The sequence below is a fragment of the Macaca mulatta genome, chromosome 12 (assembly GCF_049350105.2).
Source record: "Macaca mulatta isolate MMU2019108-1 chromosome 12, T2T-MMU8v2.0, whole genome shotgun sequence".
Classification (NCBI taxonomy): Eukaryota; Metazoa; Chordata; class Mammalia; order Primates; family Cercopithecidae; genus Macaca; species Macaca mulatta.
In genome coordinates, this window is record NC_133417.1 from 54,341,920 (window position 1) to 54,357,737 (window position 15,818).

Consider the following 15,818-nt stretch of genomic DNA (forward strand, 5'->3'; position numbering starts at 1 on the left):
GCGCGGCGCCCCGGTGCCCCACCTGCGCCGGGCGGTCGGCTCCCGCGGGCCAGAGTTTGCAGACTTGGAGCTCAGGCCGATTCTCCTGGAGTTGGGTCGCGCGCGCCGGGCCAATGAGCGCGCCCCGCGGAGGGCTCCGCTCCCCCCGCACGCGCTGATTGGTCCCGCGGCCCTCGAGGCCGGGCCGGCCGCGGCTGCGGGCGGCGGCCAGTGCCCGGCGCGAGTGGGAGTGGCGCGCGCGCCCCCAGCCGCCCCCGGCCTCTCACCGCCGAGCTCCCTCGCTCCCTCCTACTCGCTCCCTCCCTGAGCTCCCGGGCTCCGGCAGCGCGCTGGCGGGGCTCCGCATTGCACACTCTGGGGGCGCCGCAGTGTTCGTGGGATGGGGCAGCGGGCTGCAGCTGGCGGCCGGAATCCGCGCGCAGCCCGGGTGAGTAGAGGCGGGCTTCCCGGGAGAGCACAAAAGAACAGGGGGTTGGTGCCAGCGGCCCCGGCTCAGGCGGGGCCTGGCCAAGCCGGGGAGTGCGCTGAGTCGCTGGAACTACCCAGTGTTAGGGCAGCCCCCTGGGGCCAGAGGAACTGGGGTCCCGGCCTCTGGCGTTTTGCTCCGAGTGGGCAGAGAGCCCAGCGCGCAACCTTAACGGGTCCAGAGGGGCGTGTGTTCTCGTGTGTGTTGGGCTGGCGCGCGGAGGGTGGAATGGAAAGGTCAGGAGCTGCCAAGTTCAAGGCTGGAGGAACCTTTCCCAGGAGTAGTAATTCAGCATCTTCCCACGGCCCAGCATGCGTCCACCAGGAACTCCAGCTGGAGGGAGTTCCAGGGCGGCGGACTGGCAGCACCCCACATGTTGCTGCGGGGCGGGGGGCGGTGGCGGTGGCCCTCCTGCGCTCACCCGGAGCTTCTGAGGGAGGTGCAGTGTGCTGGGGGTACCTCCCCGCAGCTGCAAGATCACGCTAGGCCTTTCAGCCATTCACCCCGACGACTCGGGGAAGAGGCCATCCACCCACAGAGTTGGGAATTGGCCTGGGCTTGACTTGGCGACCTGTTTTTCTCTCTGGTAACAGCAGTTCGGTTGATTCACATTTGGCTAAGCGTTCAGTTACAACCTAAAGCTTGCTGTCTGACGGTGTGACTCACTCTGACCCCCACCACATCCTCACCGTCTCTGCGGCTGCCCTCCTCCAGTCCCCTCTCCCGCCCCGGTATCTGCCCTGCTCCTCACTGCAAGGCTCAAAACTTGGTGTTTGAGCATGATTGCCTTCGGTGTGGTCCTTGGCATTTTCAAGTGTCACAATCACATCCCGTTTCCTAGAGGACTCTGAAGACTTGTTATAATGGGATAGGGGGAGAGAATTGGGTGGGGGTTGGGGGGTGGAAGAGGGTCTTTGGTAGTGACTTGTTGGAAGAACAGCATTGACCTCCCAGAGCATGTAACAAAAAGAATGTTAAGCTTCTTTCTCTGGTAACCTACCCAAGGTGTGACCTCCAAAATTCAATTTTCTTTGTGGGAGGCAAGGGAGTTTAGATTCTCCAGGGGGAAGCTTATTTCTTGTTAAATTGACTTGCGGTGACATACACTCTGTTCTGCTCTGCTCTGGCCAGCCATTGCAGATGCCATGATATTATTAGAGCAATTCCCTTAAAGCCATTACATTTTCTTTCGAGTGAGAAGAACTCGAGCTAGCTGTTTAAAATTTGAGATCTGCACCTTATTTCTCTAGAAGACATTAATGGTTACTGTATATGCGCTCACGTGTACCAAGTTTGCAAAAGATATTTGTGCAATCGCCCGTGAAATGGCTTAATGCACATTTATGTTAAACCCATTTAAATGTAAAACATCTATCTGTTTTCAGTTTTAGTTTCCACCTCGACCAAAGGCACCAGACTGAAACAGGACTTAAAAGAGGCTTAAATAGATGTTTATAGAACTCTGGTCCTGAGAGCACACAGTAAGCTTGCTGAGCTTGTAGGCACACAAAGCTTGTTAAAAATTGTAAATTGGTTCCTTGGGTTAAAAATAATGGAAATGCTTCCAGACCAAATAAGACAGACAGTTGATGAAGCTACACTCTGAAACTGTTGGCAGTCTTTGTAAGGTGAGTGTTTATAGTACATAATGAATAAATGGGGCTGATTTTAGGCAAATAATGTCAAGTAAAAAACCATACCATGTGTTGTATCATACTGGATAGTTTATATGGCACATTGAAATCTGCTGTTAAAGTGTCTGAGGAAATAATATCTTTATCATCCCCATTTCACAGATGAAACAACTGAGGCTTTCAAAGATTGACTTTTCCAAGATCAATAGAAGAGTTTAAAGTCAAGTGTTTTTCAAATTCTTTCCTCCCTCACTCCTCCCCTTCCTTCCTTCCTTTTTGGTGTTTACCTACTTCTGATTTCTGCACCTTTTTAATGTTTAACCTGTAGCTTGAGGGACCTAGCTTTTGGAAATGAGGGATGATTCATCCCCAAAAGGCTTTGCTGTCTGTAAATATCACTTAGCTCCCACTAACGTGAGAGCTGATAAAGATTTAAGGTGAAAACTAAGAATGATTTTAGAGAGCTACCCTTTTCAAAGAGATACATTAGTTTTGCTAATGAGTTGTTAAAGGTACATACAATCAAAACCCTAAAGGACGATGTCCTAATGGTCATGTTTCAGAAAAACCAAGGAACAGTAGGAGAGATGCGTGAGAAATAGGTAAGTCTCCTATTTTATAAACACACTCTTTGTAAGCTCTGTAGACAAGTAACAATAGAAACAATAAATGAGTATCTCATTAGTGCTATTATTTTTAAAGAGAATTGACAAAATTGATGACTTAAATAAAATCAGAACTGCTCTGGAAACACAAAAAGCACCCACTTATCAAAAGTCCTGAAATCCTCATTGACTTGTGTACAAATGTAGCAGAAGACATTGGTTAAAGAGAAATCATATTTTTACTTGCAAAGCTAGTAATAAGAAGCATAAAGATATCTGTCTATTTCATTATTTTTTAAGGACTCATTTGCAAATCTTTTCTTGGAATATGATTGCTTACAGTATTTACTTGTGTCATTGCATAATATCTATTAATGGGATTAATTTCATTTGCAATAATGTGATGAAGTGTTGAGCTTACTAGTAGTAAGTCTTGGTTAAGTATGCGGGCTTTGGATTCAATTCTTGTCTTAACATATACTAACTGTGGAACTTCAAAAGATGATTGAACTTCTCTGTGCTTTGGTTTTCTTATGTGTAACGCATGAATAATGCACCTACCTCATGCAGTTTTTAAAATTTATTCATGCAGCAAATATTTAGTGATTGCCTATTATGTACCAGCTCTGCTCTAGATGCTAGGGATACATGTGCAAACTCCTTGCCAGTGAAGTTTACCATCTGGTGCCTGACATCTAATGACACAATGCATTTAAAATGCTTGGGATGGGACCTGACACCTACCAAATGCCCCGTTATTGTTAGCTGTTGGTATCACACATTCTTTCAGGAAATGTTCAGAGTGCCTACCAGATGTAACACAGATTGCAGCATGTAATGATGAATGATGCGTATTTCAATTCAATTAAGACTTCTAATGGAAGAGGGGACTCCAAAGAAAGACATCAAGAGTATAATCAGTCTCTAAAAAGGAATTCAATGCTGGTATGTTAGGGAAGAAATGAAAAGAAATAATTTACCCGTAAGAAAGTGGGGAGCATATGAATTACCTTATAGGAACCCAAAAGTGATAAGAAAAACAAATCTTGTACCCAAGCTCTGTAAAACACTAAACACATAGGGAAAACATGCAGGGAAAGTAAAGAAAAGAAAAAGAAAGCTTACTTGGATACATATAATGAAAAAGGAAAACTCGAAGGGTCAGTTTATTAAATTGACCTTATGAAGGGCAACAGATCCCAGGCATACTAGAAATGGGGTAACCAAAAGTGAATTTGTTTAAAAAAAATCCTTGCAATGGATTTCCAAAACAATAATGAAAGTCCCTTAAATACTGTGAAATAAGGATTGTGGAACTACTCGTCTTTCATCATACCAAAGATGTACTGGGAGATAAAAAGAGATAAAACAGAGTGTAAATGAATTCTTTGCTTCTGTTTTTGCTGAGTAATATTCCTACACCCATGCTTTCTCAAGCAATACACACATTGGAGGTAATAGATCAAGAAGTGGCAAGTGCTGAGGATATTCCAGACCTAATCAGCAGACTAGTTAGAGATAAATCGCCAAGACTAGATGGCCTTCACCTAAGTATATTGAAGAAGCCTAGTGTGTATGTGACAGCAATCTGGGGTATTGCTGGGGCATTGGCTGGTGTCTTTAGGGGATCCAGTTAGGGGAAGGGTTTCCAGAAGGACTGGGGGCAAAGAAACCAGGCCAGTGTCCCTGTGGATGATGGGGAGATGGATATTCAAAGTAAACACAGATTACAGCAAGTCACAATTTTTTTTTTTTTCTGAAGAAAAGAGGGATTGACGTATTAGAGTTAAAGAAGGAAAATACAGTCATGCATCTCATAACAATGTTTGGGTCAAGAATGCACTACTTATGTGATGGTGGTCCCATACGAGTATAATGGAGCTGAAAAATTCCTATCACCTAGTGACATCTTAGCCGTGGTGATGTTGTGGCACAACACATTACTCACCTGTGGTAATGCTTGTGTAAACACACTTACTGTATTACCAGTGTTATAAGAGTATAGCACATACAATTATGTACAGTACATAATCCTTGAGAATGATATTAAATACCTATGTTACTGGTTTATGTATTTACTGTTAATGTGATTTATCATTATCTTAGAGAGTACTCCTACTTATATTCTTAAAAAGTTCACTGTAAACAGCCTCAGGCAGGTCTTCAGGAGGTATTCCAGAAGAAAGCATTGTTATCATAGGAGGTGTCAGCTCCATGCATGCTATTGCCCCTGAAGATCTTCCAGTGGGACAAGATGTGGTGGTGGAAGACAGTGATATTGATGATCCTGACCCTGTGTGGGCGCAGGCTAATGTGTGTGTTTATGTCTTAGTTTTTAACAAAAAAGTTTAAAACATGTTTTTATTTAATAGCAAAAAAGCTTACAGAATAAGGATTTGAAGAAAATACATTTGTACCATGTGTTTGTGTTTTAAGCTAAGTGTTAATTACAAAGGAATCGAAAAGTTAAAACATATAAAAGTTTGTAAAATAAAAAAGTTACAGTAAACGAAGGTTAGTTTATCATTGAAGAAAGAAAAAATGTTAAAATGAATTTAGGGTAGCCTAAGTGTAGTGTATATAAAATCTATAGTAGTCTATAGTAATGTCCTCAGCCTTCACATTCACTTCCCATTCACTCACTTGCCACTCACTCACTCACCCAGGGCAACTTACAGTCCTGTCCTGCAAGCTCCATTCATGGTAAGTGCCCTATAGAGGTGTATCTTTTTTCTTTTATACGGTATTTTTATGGTACCTTTTCTATGTTTAGATACACACATGCTTACTATTGTGTTACAGTTGCCTGTAGTATTTAATACAGTAACATACTGCACAGGTTTGTAACCTAGGAACAAAAGGCTATACCATATAACCTAGGTGTGTAGTAGGCTTCAGGCTTGTGTAAATACACTCTGTGATGTTCACACAGTGACAAAATCACCTAATGATGGCTTTCTCAGAACATATCCCCATTGTTCAGTGATACATGACTATATGTTGGTTGCTAAGTGTTACAGGAAATATATTTTAATGTTTCAGAAAGCCTAACCATGTTTCCAATTCCAGTTCCCTCCTCATTCATGACCCTTTCTTATGAATGGGAAATTGGCTAAGGAAACAAGAAACAAAAAATGGAGATCAATAGGTATGTCTCTGAGTGGACAAATAGCCTCTTCCAAGAAGTAGTTTGGGGATGGTCTAATTTAACACTTTTATAAATGCTTACGGGTGATATGCAGTTCTTATGGTAAGTAAAAACCAAGCTGCTAAAGTTGAACTATAGAAATAACCTAAAAGACAATCTAAATAGGAAGAAAAATAATAGAAGATTAAAGTCAAAATGGAAGATCGAAGACAAGTGTACTTGGAAAAAGCAATCCCAAGAACATTTATAGGAGATAGTTTTTTTTTTTTTTTTTTTTTTTTTTGAGACGGAGTCTCGCTCTGTCGCCCAGGCTGGAGTGCAGTGGCGCGATCTCGGCTCACTGCAAGCTCCGCCTCCTGGGTTTACGCCATTCTCCTGCCGCAGCCTCCTGAGTAGCTGGGACTACAGGCGCCCGCCACCGCGCCCGGCTAATTTTTTGTATTTTTAGTAGAGACGGGGTTTCACCGTGGTCTCGATCTCCTGACCTTGTGATCCGCCCGCCTCGGCCTCCCAAAGTGCTGGGATTACAGGTGTGAGCCACCGCGCCCGGCCTGGAGATAGTTTTAAATTCTGTTCCCATCAGCAGACAACATAGCTGGCTAATAGTCTCTCAGCGCTCTAAAAACATGTGTCCACCAAGTTAAAGTCAATGTTAGAAAAAGGGTAGGATATAAAACTCTGTATTAATGTGGTGCTATTTTAAAAATATATATGGTTGAATAAGTTTATATAAATAAATCCTCTATGTGGAAGGAAATACATCAAAATATTAACGTGACTATCTCTAAGTATTATGGGATTAGAAGTGATTTTTATTATCTTCTTTTACCTGTTTTCTCCAAATTTTCTACATTAAACACATATTATTCTTATAAGACAAAACATTACGAAAATAAGATTTAGTATTATAATCTCAGGATTCGTGTAGTCTTAATAGAAAGGCTCAATTGATTATCATTTTGATTATCATTTCTTTGTCTTCTGAAAATCTGTAGTTCAAAATGTTGCCTTTTTCTCCCCTCTGAATTCCCCATGTGAAAAGGGCAGCATGTTGAAATAACTTTTTTTTTTTTTATTTTTTGTATTTAGTGTTAGGAAAAAATGTGGTTGAAGATGAACACCTGTGCTTTTTAAAATAGAACTAGGAAATGTAAAAAGATTTTGTTTTTGCCGTAACTCTTAGGATTCGAAGAACCAAGTTATAGAAGCATTGCTGATTTCTTTCTAGACTGTAAGTGCTATGAGGACAGGCACCAAATCTGTTTCTTTCCTTTCTATGTAGTGCTTGCCTTGGTGTCTAGCACAGAAGACTCTCCCAGTAAATATGTTTGAATGTTTTGAATTGAATGAAAGGATTGAAAACTCTGATAGGCATGTAGAAATTTGAAATAAGAAGAGTTTCTAGGGCCCATTGTATCCTCTGAGGTCATATGATTAACTCACGTCTTAGTTTAATTGTTTCTCTGTAAGTTATCCTGGCAGTCTTTGTACCATATGACCCCAGGGCCACGAAAGTGGTTTGTGCTGGTCATCTGGGATCCTCTGGCTTATTCTCAAGTTTTGATCCAGCTCCTGCCACTTGCATCCATCTCTCATTTCAGTTTGTTTTGTGCTTTGAGGCTGGTGTTTTGTTTCTTTCCTTGGCTCTGGATTTTCTCTCTCTTTCAGGCTTTGGCTTGCGTTCATTATCTTTTTCTCCCACTGTGGACACCAGTGTATATAATCCCAGTTAGCTCAGGCCCCCTTTTAAAAAAACTTTAATTTTAGATTCAGGGGTACATACACAGGTTTGTTATATAGGCAAATTGCATGTTACAGGGATTTGGTGTACAGATTATTTCCTCACCCAGGAAAGAAGCATAGTACTCAATAGGTAATTTTTCATTCTTCACTATCCTCCCACCCTTTACCCTCAAGTAGACCCCAGTGTTTGTTATTCTCGTCTTTGTGTCCATGTGTTCTCAATGTTTAGCTCCCACTTATAAGAGCATGTGGTAATTGGTTTTCTGTTCTTGGATTAGTTCACTTAGGATAATGGCCTCCAGCTTCATCCATTTGGCTGCAAAGTATGTGATCTCATTCTTTTTTATGGCTGCATAGTATTCCGTGGTGTTTATGTACCATGTTTTTAAAATCTGGTTTACTGTTGATGAGCATTTAGGCTGGTTCCATGTATTTGCTATTATGGATAGTGTTGCAGTGAACATACACATTCTTGTGTCTTTATGTGGAACAATTTGTATTCGTTTGGGTATATATCCACTAATGGGATTGCTGGGTCAAGTGGTAATTCTGTTTTAAGTTCTTTGAGAAATCGCCAAACTGCTTTCCACAATGGCTGATCCAATTTACAATACCACCGGCAGTGTATATAAGAGTTCCCTTTTTCTCTGCAACCATGTCAGCATCTTTTATTTTTTGACTGACCCTTCTTGATAAGCTAGAATCTTTTACAGAGTGGTTTATACCACAAACTATTAAATATTAACAATTGAATGTTACTGTGGTCTGAATATTGGCATACCTCCAAAATTATGTGTTGGAACATAATCCCCAATGTAATAGTGTCAAGAGGTGGGGCCTTTTGGACCGAGCCCTCGTGAGGGGGATTAGTGCCTTTATAAAAGAGGTTGAAAGGAGCTCCCTTGTCTCTTCTGCCATGTGAGGACACAGCAACAAGGTGCCATCCATGAGGCAGAGAATAAGCCCTCACCAGACACCAGATCTGCTGGTGTTGTCATCTTGGACTTCTCAGCCTTCAGAACTGTGAGCAATAAAATTCTGTTATTTATAAATTACCCAGGCTAAGGTGTTTTTTTTTTTTTTTTTTTGAGATGGAGTCTCGCTCTGTCGCCCAGGCTGGAGTGCAGTGGCCGGATCTCAGCTCACTGCAAGCTCCGCCTCCCGGGTTCACGCCATTCTCCTGCCTCAGCCTCCCGAGTGGCTGGGACTACAGGCGCCCGCCACCTCGCCCGGCTAGTTTTTTGTATTTCTTAATAGAGACGGGGTTTCACCGTGTTAGTCAGGATGGTTTCGATCTCCTGACCTCGTGATCCGCCCGTCTCGGCCTCCCAAAGTGCTGGGATTACAGGCTTGAGCCACCGCGCCCGGCCCTAAGGTGTTTTATTATAGCAGCCTGATGGACTAAGACAAATATTAACACCTGATCCCCAGAAGGGATCTAGGAGTCATTGTAGATTATTCTCCAATATTAGCTTAATAAGGCACTGTGGTCAAATTATTCAGTAATATCACTGGTACTGTCAGAAAGAATCTTGGCAGAAGAACAGAAAATTTTATGTTGTTCTTACATAAAATCTGATATATATGTTACAACATGCAACCCTTATTGTCATTTTCAAGAAAGACAGATAGGGAGGAATTGTATAAGAGCAATAACATAGTCAAGCCAGTGCCCAGGATTTTGAGTGAGGACTTAGGGGAAGTAGCTATTTTCTGATGACAGAATGTAAAGAGAACTCTGGCTTGGAAGATAAGGCTCAAGGGATAGGACCTTGTGTGTACATTATGAAGGCCACTGCCTACTAGAGAGTCGTCTTTAACTAATCTGACTCCAAGACTAACATAGACCAACCCAAAGGCTACGTATAACCAGAAGGCCCTAGGGCAGGAACTCCCGCTTGCCATCAGGTGCTTCTCTTTGAGGGAGTTCTTGAAATGGTCCACGACTCAGGTGTGAAGAGGTGAGATCTATATTGGACAGGTGCTGGAGCCATCCTGACTTAGAAGCCTCATACCCCTAGGAGCTGATATCTCTTGTAACTCCATAGACAAAGCTTCCAGAGTCTCATAGGGGATGTGCCCGGTTTACAGAATCATGGCCCTCAGGGAAGCGCCAAGCATGATGTCCTGTCAAGTAATTTTAGTTTTCACCCAGCCTACCAATTACAGTCATAGCTGTAACTTGTTACTATGACGTTTTTACCCTTATCAGGTTGCTACAATAAAACAGATACCCAAAGTCAAATTCTCATGCACAGTTACAAGTAGAGTGAATTTGCATTATTTTTCACAAACATTAAAAACTGGAACTAGAATACATCTGTTGATATCTGAAAACAAGGGATTTTAGACAGAAAGCAGTAAGGTCAGACTACGTAATACCCCTACCTCCTGTCCTGCATTCCCACCTGCTCATCCTTATTCTCTGGAGAAGAGGATGCAAAGCAACATTAAAAATAGGTTCAAAAGTGTTTAGGTGTATGCATAATTACCACATAATAGATTGTTAGGCAAAATGAAAGTATTGGGTGTAAAATCTTCATGTTTTGCTAGAATTTTTATTGAATTCTTCTAATTCAAATTTCCGATCACCTAACCGAATGAATTCACAACAACTTTTGCAGCAGTTGTGATTTGTTCTCAGCCATAGATGTAGGAATTCATAAACCCAGGATTGTCCTACTATTTCTGCCTGTTTTTTTTTTTTTTTGGAAATCATTATTGTTACTTGAACTATCAAAAAAGTACATTTAAGCACTCCAGATGATTAAATAACAATGCAGTCAGTGTGTTTTGGTAGTAGGATTTTGGGTAAACATTTTCAAAAAATATTTAATATTTTGATGACCTAAAAAAGCAGGAGAAATAAAGGTGGTTTTAAGCACAATTTTTAGTACCTTGTAGTGTAACATATTAGCCCAAATGTACACATTACTTAAATTTCTTTCAAGATATCTAGAAATACTAGTTATTTTATGCTGTTACAGAACTTTAGATAATATATACATTTATTTGCACTTATAATAACAGCATTTATTACCCTCTACTTTTGCTTGCATGGTTTTTCATCCACAGGACTCTACCTGCTTGTGAGAGATTATGTTAATTTTTCATTGGCAGAGAGGCAATGTAGAGGGAAGGTTGGAGGTCTGGGCTCTCCTGTGGTGTAATTCTGCCTCCACCAGTTGCTACCTGTGTGACCTTGGGCAAGTTATTTAGTTTCCTCCAGTTTTACCGACTGCACCATTAACTAGCTGGCTGACCTTTAGCCAGTAGGTTACCCACTGTGTGGGCATCATTTGCTTCAACTACAAAAATCAAAAGGCTGCACTAACTTCCCAGATGAGTGGGAACCAACGTGTATTTTTTGACACTTAAAACTACCCATTAATGCTGATCTAATAAAATTGCTTTGATTAACTGAAAGTGTGGCATAATATTGGTATATAGCCTAAAATAATTAAACATTCAAGAATTCTTGTCTTCTAAGAGCATGATACCGCTAATAAATAATTTAAAAGATGTAGCACATTCCCCCAGAATATATTTTCTTGCTATATAGATCTTCACTGTTCTTTGACTTGCCATGTGGAATACATTTAATTTCTTAGAAAATTTTCAATCGTGGAGCAAAAAATTCTCTTTCAAGTGTTCTGAAAATATTGCCACTTAAAAATACTGACTTTAATAGAAGTAATATCCTGCGTTTACATAGTGGCTTTTCATGGAAGATCAAAGGAATGGCATTAGAAGTACATGGTTTTTCTTTTATGTATAACTTCATAGGAGAATTTTCTTTTATTGAGTTCTTTTAATTCAGATTCCCGATCGCCTACCCGAGTGAATTCACAAAAAGTTTTGCAGCAGTACTGACTTGTTCTCAGTCAGGTGTGTCCTTGGTCAGGGGTCTCCTTCCATCCATTATTCCACAATTGACAATGCTTTTCATCCTTCAAAGCCTAGTTCAATGCAGCTTCCCCAAAGACACCTTTTCTCTTGATTCCCTCATCATGCTCTTTTACGTATACCTGTATTTTGTACTGACATGTTCTTTGTTACATTCTATACATTCTCTTCTTTGTTACCTGCATTTGCAGTCTTATTTCTCATGAATGCCAGCATGAACATAATGTTTTGCATAGAGTAAGCCCTCAGTAAATATGCTGAATAGAAGAATACCTTTCATAGAGAAAAGCTGTAAAGATCTGGGGGGAGTCACAAAGGATTGCATCTTAGACTCGTTGTGCTACTATAACAAAATACCTGAGACTGGGAAATTTATATCAAACAAAAATTTATTTCTCACATATCTGAGGCTGAGAAGTCCAAGATCAAGGCACCGACTGGTGAGAGCACAGTCTCTCTGCTTGTAAGATGGTACCTTGTTGCTGTGTCCTCACATAGGGAAAGGCAGAAGAGCAAGTGAGTTAAGGCCACGTGAAGAAGCCTCTTGTACAAAGCCCTAATCCCATTCGTGAGGGAGGAGCACTCATGTGTAATCACCTCTTGAAAGTCCCGCCTGTCTTGTACCTAATGTAAATGATGAGTTACGGGGTGCAGCACACCAGCATGGCACATGTGTACATATGTAACAAACCTGTGCATTGTGCACATGTACCCTAGAACTTAAAGTATAATTACAAAAAAAAGAAGGGTACTGGGGGGGTATCGGTCAAAGGGTACAAAGTTTCAGTTAGAAGGAATAAGGTTTTTTTTTTTTTTTTTTAAATTATACTTTAAGTTCTAGGGTACATGTGCATAACGTGCAGGTTTGTTACATATGTATACTTGTGCCATGTTGCTGTGCTGCACCCATCAACTCGTCAGCACCCATCAACTCGTCATTTACATCAGGTATAACTCCCAATGCAATCCCTCCTCCCTCCCCCCTCCCCGTGATAGGCCCCGGTGTGTGAATAAGGTTTTAAAATCTATTGCACAGCAAGGTGACTTTATAGTTAATAATAATGTAATATATGTTTCAAAATTGCTAAGAGAGCAGATCTTAAATGTTCATACCACAAAATAAAATAAATATCTGAGGTAATGATAAAAAAAAAAAAGAAAGTCCCATCTCTTAATACTATCACATTGACCACACCTGAATTTTGGAGGGATCACCGTGAAACCATAGCAGATTGGTTTAGATGGAAAGGATAGGTTTCGCATTATATGACAAACTGTCACCTAATTTGGGTCCCTGGATGTCCAGGAAGAACAAATGAATACCACAAGCTATACACATTCTTCTTAGAGACTGTACTCTGCCGCTGTGTCCTTGGAATGAATACCTTTTAGGTATTGAGGGTATTCACAAAACAGACTCTAAGCCCTGAGTTGCCCATGACCTAGGACTTTGGAAAGTTAGGTATGATATTTTTACCCTTATCCTGGCGGGGGGGGCACCAAATCATTCATGGAGGATCTGCCCCCATGACCCAAATTCTAGGCCCCACCTTCAACACTTGGGATCACATTTCAACATGAGATTTGCATGGGATACAACACCATATCAGTAGGTAATTTCTGGTTTTTAAAAATCACAAAAGTTTAAGGAAGAAAATAATCACTCCCCATTTTATCACACTGATTTAATTATTCATGTATAATTTCTTTATTATTTTAGTGATATTCTTTTTCTGTATATCACATGGTGGCTGCCTAGTTATGGATATAGCATATGTTGAATGTATTTGATCCTTATCTTAATAGAGTAAACCAGAGGCCAATATAGCAAATTGACTGTGTATAAAGATGTACACTGTTCTTCTATGCTACTGAAAAACACTTTCATCAGTGGGCTCCCATATGGCCTCCTATTTGTGGAAGGGACTAATGTGCATAGTTAGGGCTGGTGTTTTTTAAACAAAGAAATAGACAAGGCCAGATCTGTTTAATCTCTAATGGCCAATGTTCTTTCTGTTTATTTCCATAGATTAGAATCACAGCCAGCTGGCTTAAAATGTTGTTTTAAGGAGCACCAGGTGAGAGGTGGCCAGATCAGCATCAGCTCCCCACAGTCCTGATAAACGACTCAGGGTTCAACTCCTCCTGTTGCCAATATTGTTATTCTTTGGTAAGGTGAACCAGGCAAGCAAAAATCAACATGGTACAAAAAAATTTTTCTCACCAAAGCTATTCAGTGGCTCATCTTTCTAAATGAAGGGCACTGCATTTCATAGAGAGAATAGCATTTTAAGGATATGTACTGTCTATAATGGTACTTTCTTCTTAGTTGGGAACTGTCTAGGAGAGATCTTTGCTAGAGGAGACAGTTTTCAGCTAGGACATGCAAATTCAAGAAAGGTACAGTGCCATAGCATCTACAAGACACTAGAGAAGTGAGCAAACTCATTTCCGGTAGCTTCTGGGCAGTTCTGGCATTGCATGTGGGTTTCAGATCTCTTCTGGAGAAGCAGTGTACTGAATAAGATTGAACACGGAAATGGAAAGGAAGAGTGGGCAGAGAAGGTGGAGCTAAAGGACTTTTAGTAAAGAAATTATCATCTGCTTTATAATAGATTAAAAAAAACTTTTCGATCCGATCTAACTCCTGTCCTGTCAGAGAAATCCCTAAAATAAAGAAATTTGAGGAGAACGACAAACATCCATCTGCCTTAAATTATCTCCCAGATTTCTGCCACTCCCACCTTCAAAGCCACTCCTTTGGCAAGTCATTGATTCAGCCTTAGAAGATCACTGTTAAAAGTCTTCCCTGAGGGGAAAATCATGCTCATTAATGAATAAATCTAAGCTGGGTAACATACTCTTCCAGTAGGCAAGTGAAAGCTGGGGGAATATGAGTCCAAGCAAGGGGACTGAGATGGGGAAATAGAGGAGGTAACTTTTTCCTTGTAAGGTGTAGGTGGAAAGGAAAGATGTTGAGATCTTTGCTTGTTTCTCACTTTTATCTAAACTCTCATCATGCTGTTTGCTGAATTATCAGCCGCCAATTAGTGATAGGTTTTAGGCCAAGCCAGTTAATATCTTTGAACCTCAGTTTCCTTAAAATGATTGCATAAGATCGGCACTTCCAAAGGAGGATCTGTAAGGAAAAACATTGGTTCTGTGGGATATTGCAGGAAGATAAAACAATGGATTGAGAAACAATGGATTAAAAATGTTTTTGCTTTTTGAGTTGCAGGACTTTTAGAACATTTAGTAACTGAATGTTCACTCTGTATATCCGAAAGAAGGTGTAATATATAATATTCAGTGACTCCCAGACCTATTTGACAGTGATAATCATTTTGAGGGTTCATCTTGAGGGTCAGCGTTTTCTGCAACACAAAATAATGGATTATCTGGTGTCTGACGTCCTTCTGAGTTTTAAATTCTGTGAATATACAATTAGTTTGTCTCTCCTCCTATTTCTTTCCTAGCCAACCCCCTTGCCTCTTATCTAGAACAGTTTTTGTGTTGTGTGTAAACCATTTGATCAAAAATGTACTCTGTTAGAAAATCTCTGCATCTGCTTTAAGAGAAGTGCATGTTGAGGTAGTGCAAACCTGCAAGCTATGCACTTTTCCCTTTTATTTTTATATTTGAGACTACAGTAAGTCAAAGGCAGTCAAAAAGCAAACAATAAATTCCCCAAGTGCCGTACACCCTCCCCAATATCCTAACAAAAATATTGAAACATTTATACTAATAGAGGGCATAATATTTCAGAAAAGAACAATTTATAAAGACCCAGATTTTATTCTCACAGAGGCATTTCTAAGCAAAGCAGGGCAATTAATCATAGAGCTATAACATAAAGATGAAAAGATGAATACTGAATATACAGAAAATGTGCACTATTCTTCCCTTCATCTTTAGGATTATAAAAGATGTTTATCACTCCTTGCCTTATGAACACCAATCTTGGATTTTTTGTTTGGCTTCTGTACCGGATTCACCCTTGACTTGATGAGGGGCAAGTAAAAGCTGAGGTGCTTTGTGGGAGTGGGTGTGGCAGTGGAGAAAGCTATAGACATCCAGGACATAGAATAGCTGTGTCTGAATTAGACCTCCTCCTACAGAAATAGCTCCTCTTCCAGAGGTTTTTTAAAGTGAGGGAATACAGGGTGGTCATCTATAGTCTCCTGGGTCAGGAAGGGAGAGTAAGAGGTAGGTGTAGTGTCTCGTGCTTATAGTTCACCTACTTGGCAGGCTGAGGCAGGGGTATGGATTGAGTCCAGGAGTTTGAGGCTGTAGTGTGCCGTGATTGCACCTGTAAA

At 40.8% G+C, this 15,818-nt stretch overlaps 1 protein-coding gene across 1 annotated transcript in view; it reads left to right on the top strand.

Moving 5' to 3' along the window:
* Nucleotides 1-253: 253 nt before the first annotated feature.
* The window catches only part of LYPD6 (LY6/PLAUR domain containing 6), a 150,162-nt gene continuing 134,597 nt past the window's right edge, over nt 254-15,818 (top strand). The window contains 1 exon segment of the mRNA NM_001194767.3: nt 254-427. The gene's annotated coding sequence lies outside the window, so the exon portion shown is untranslated.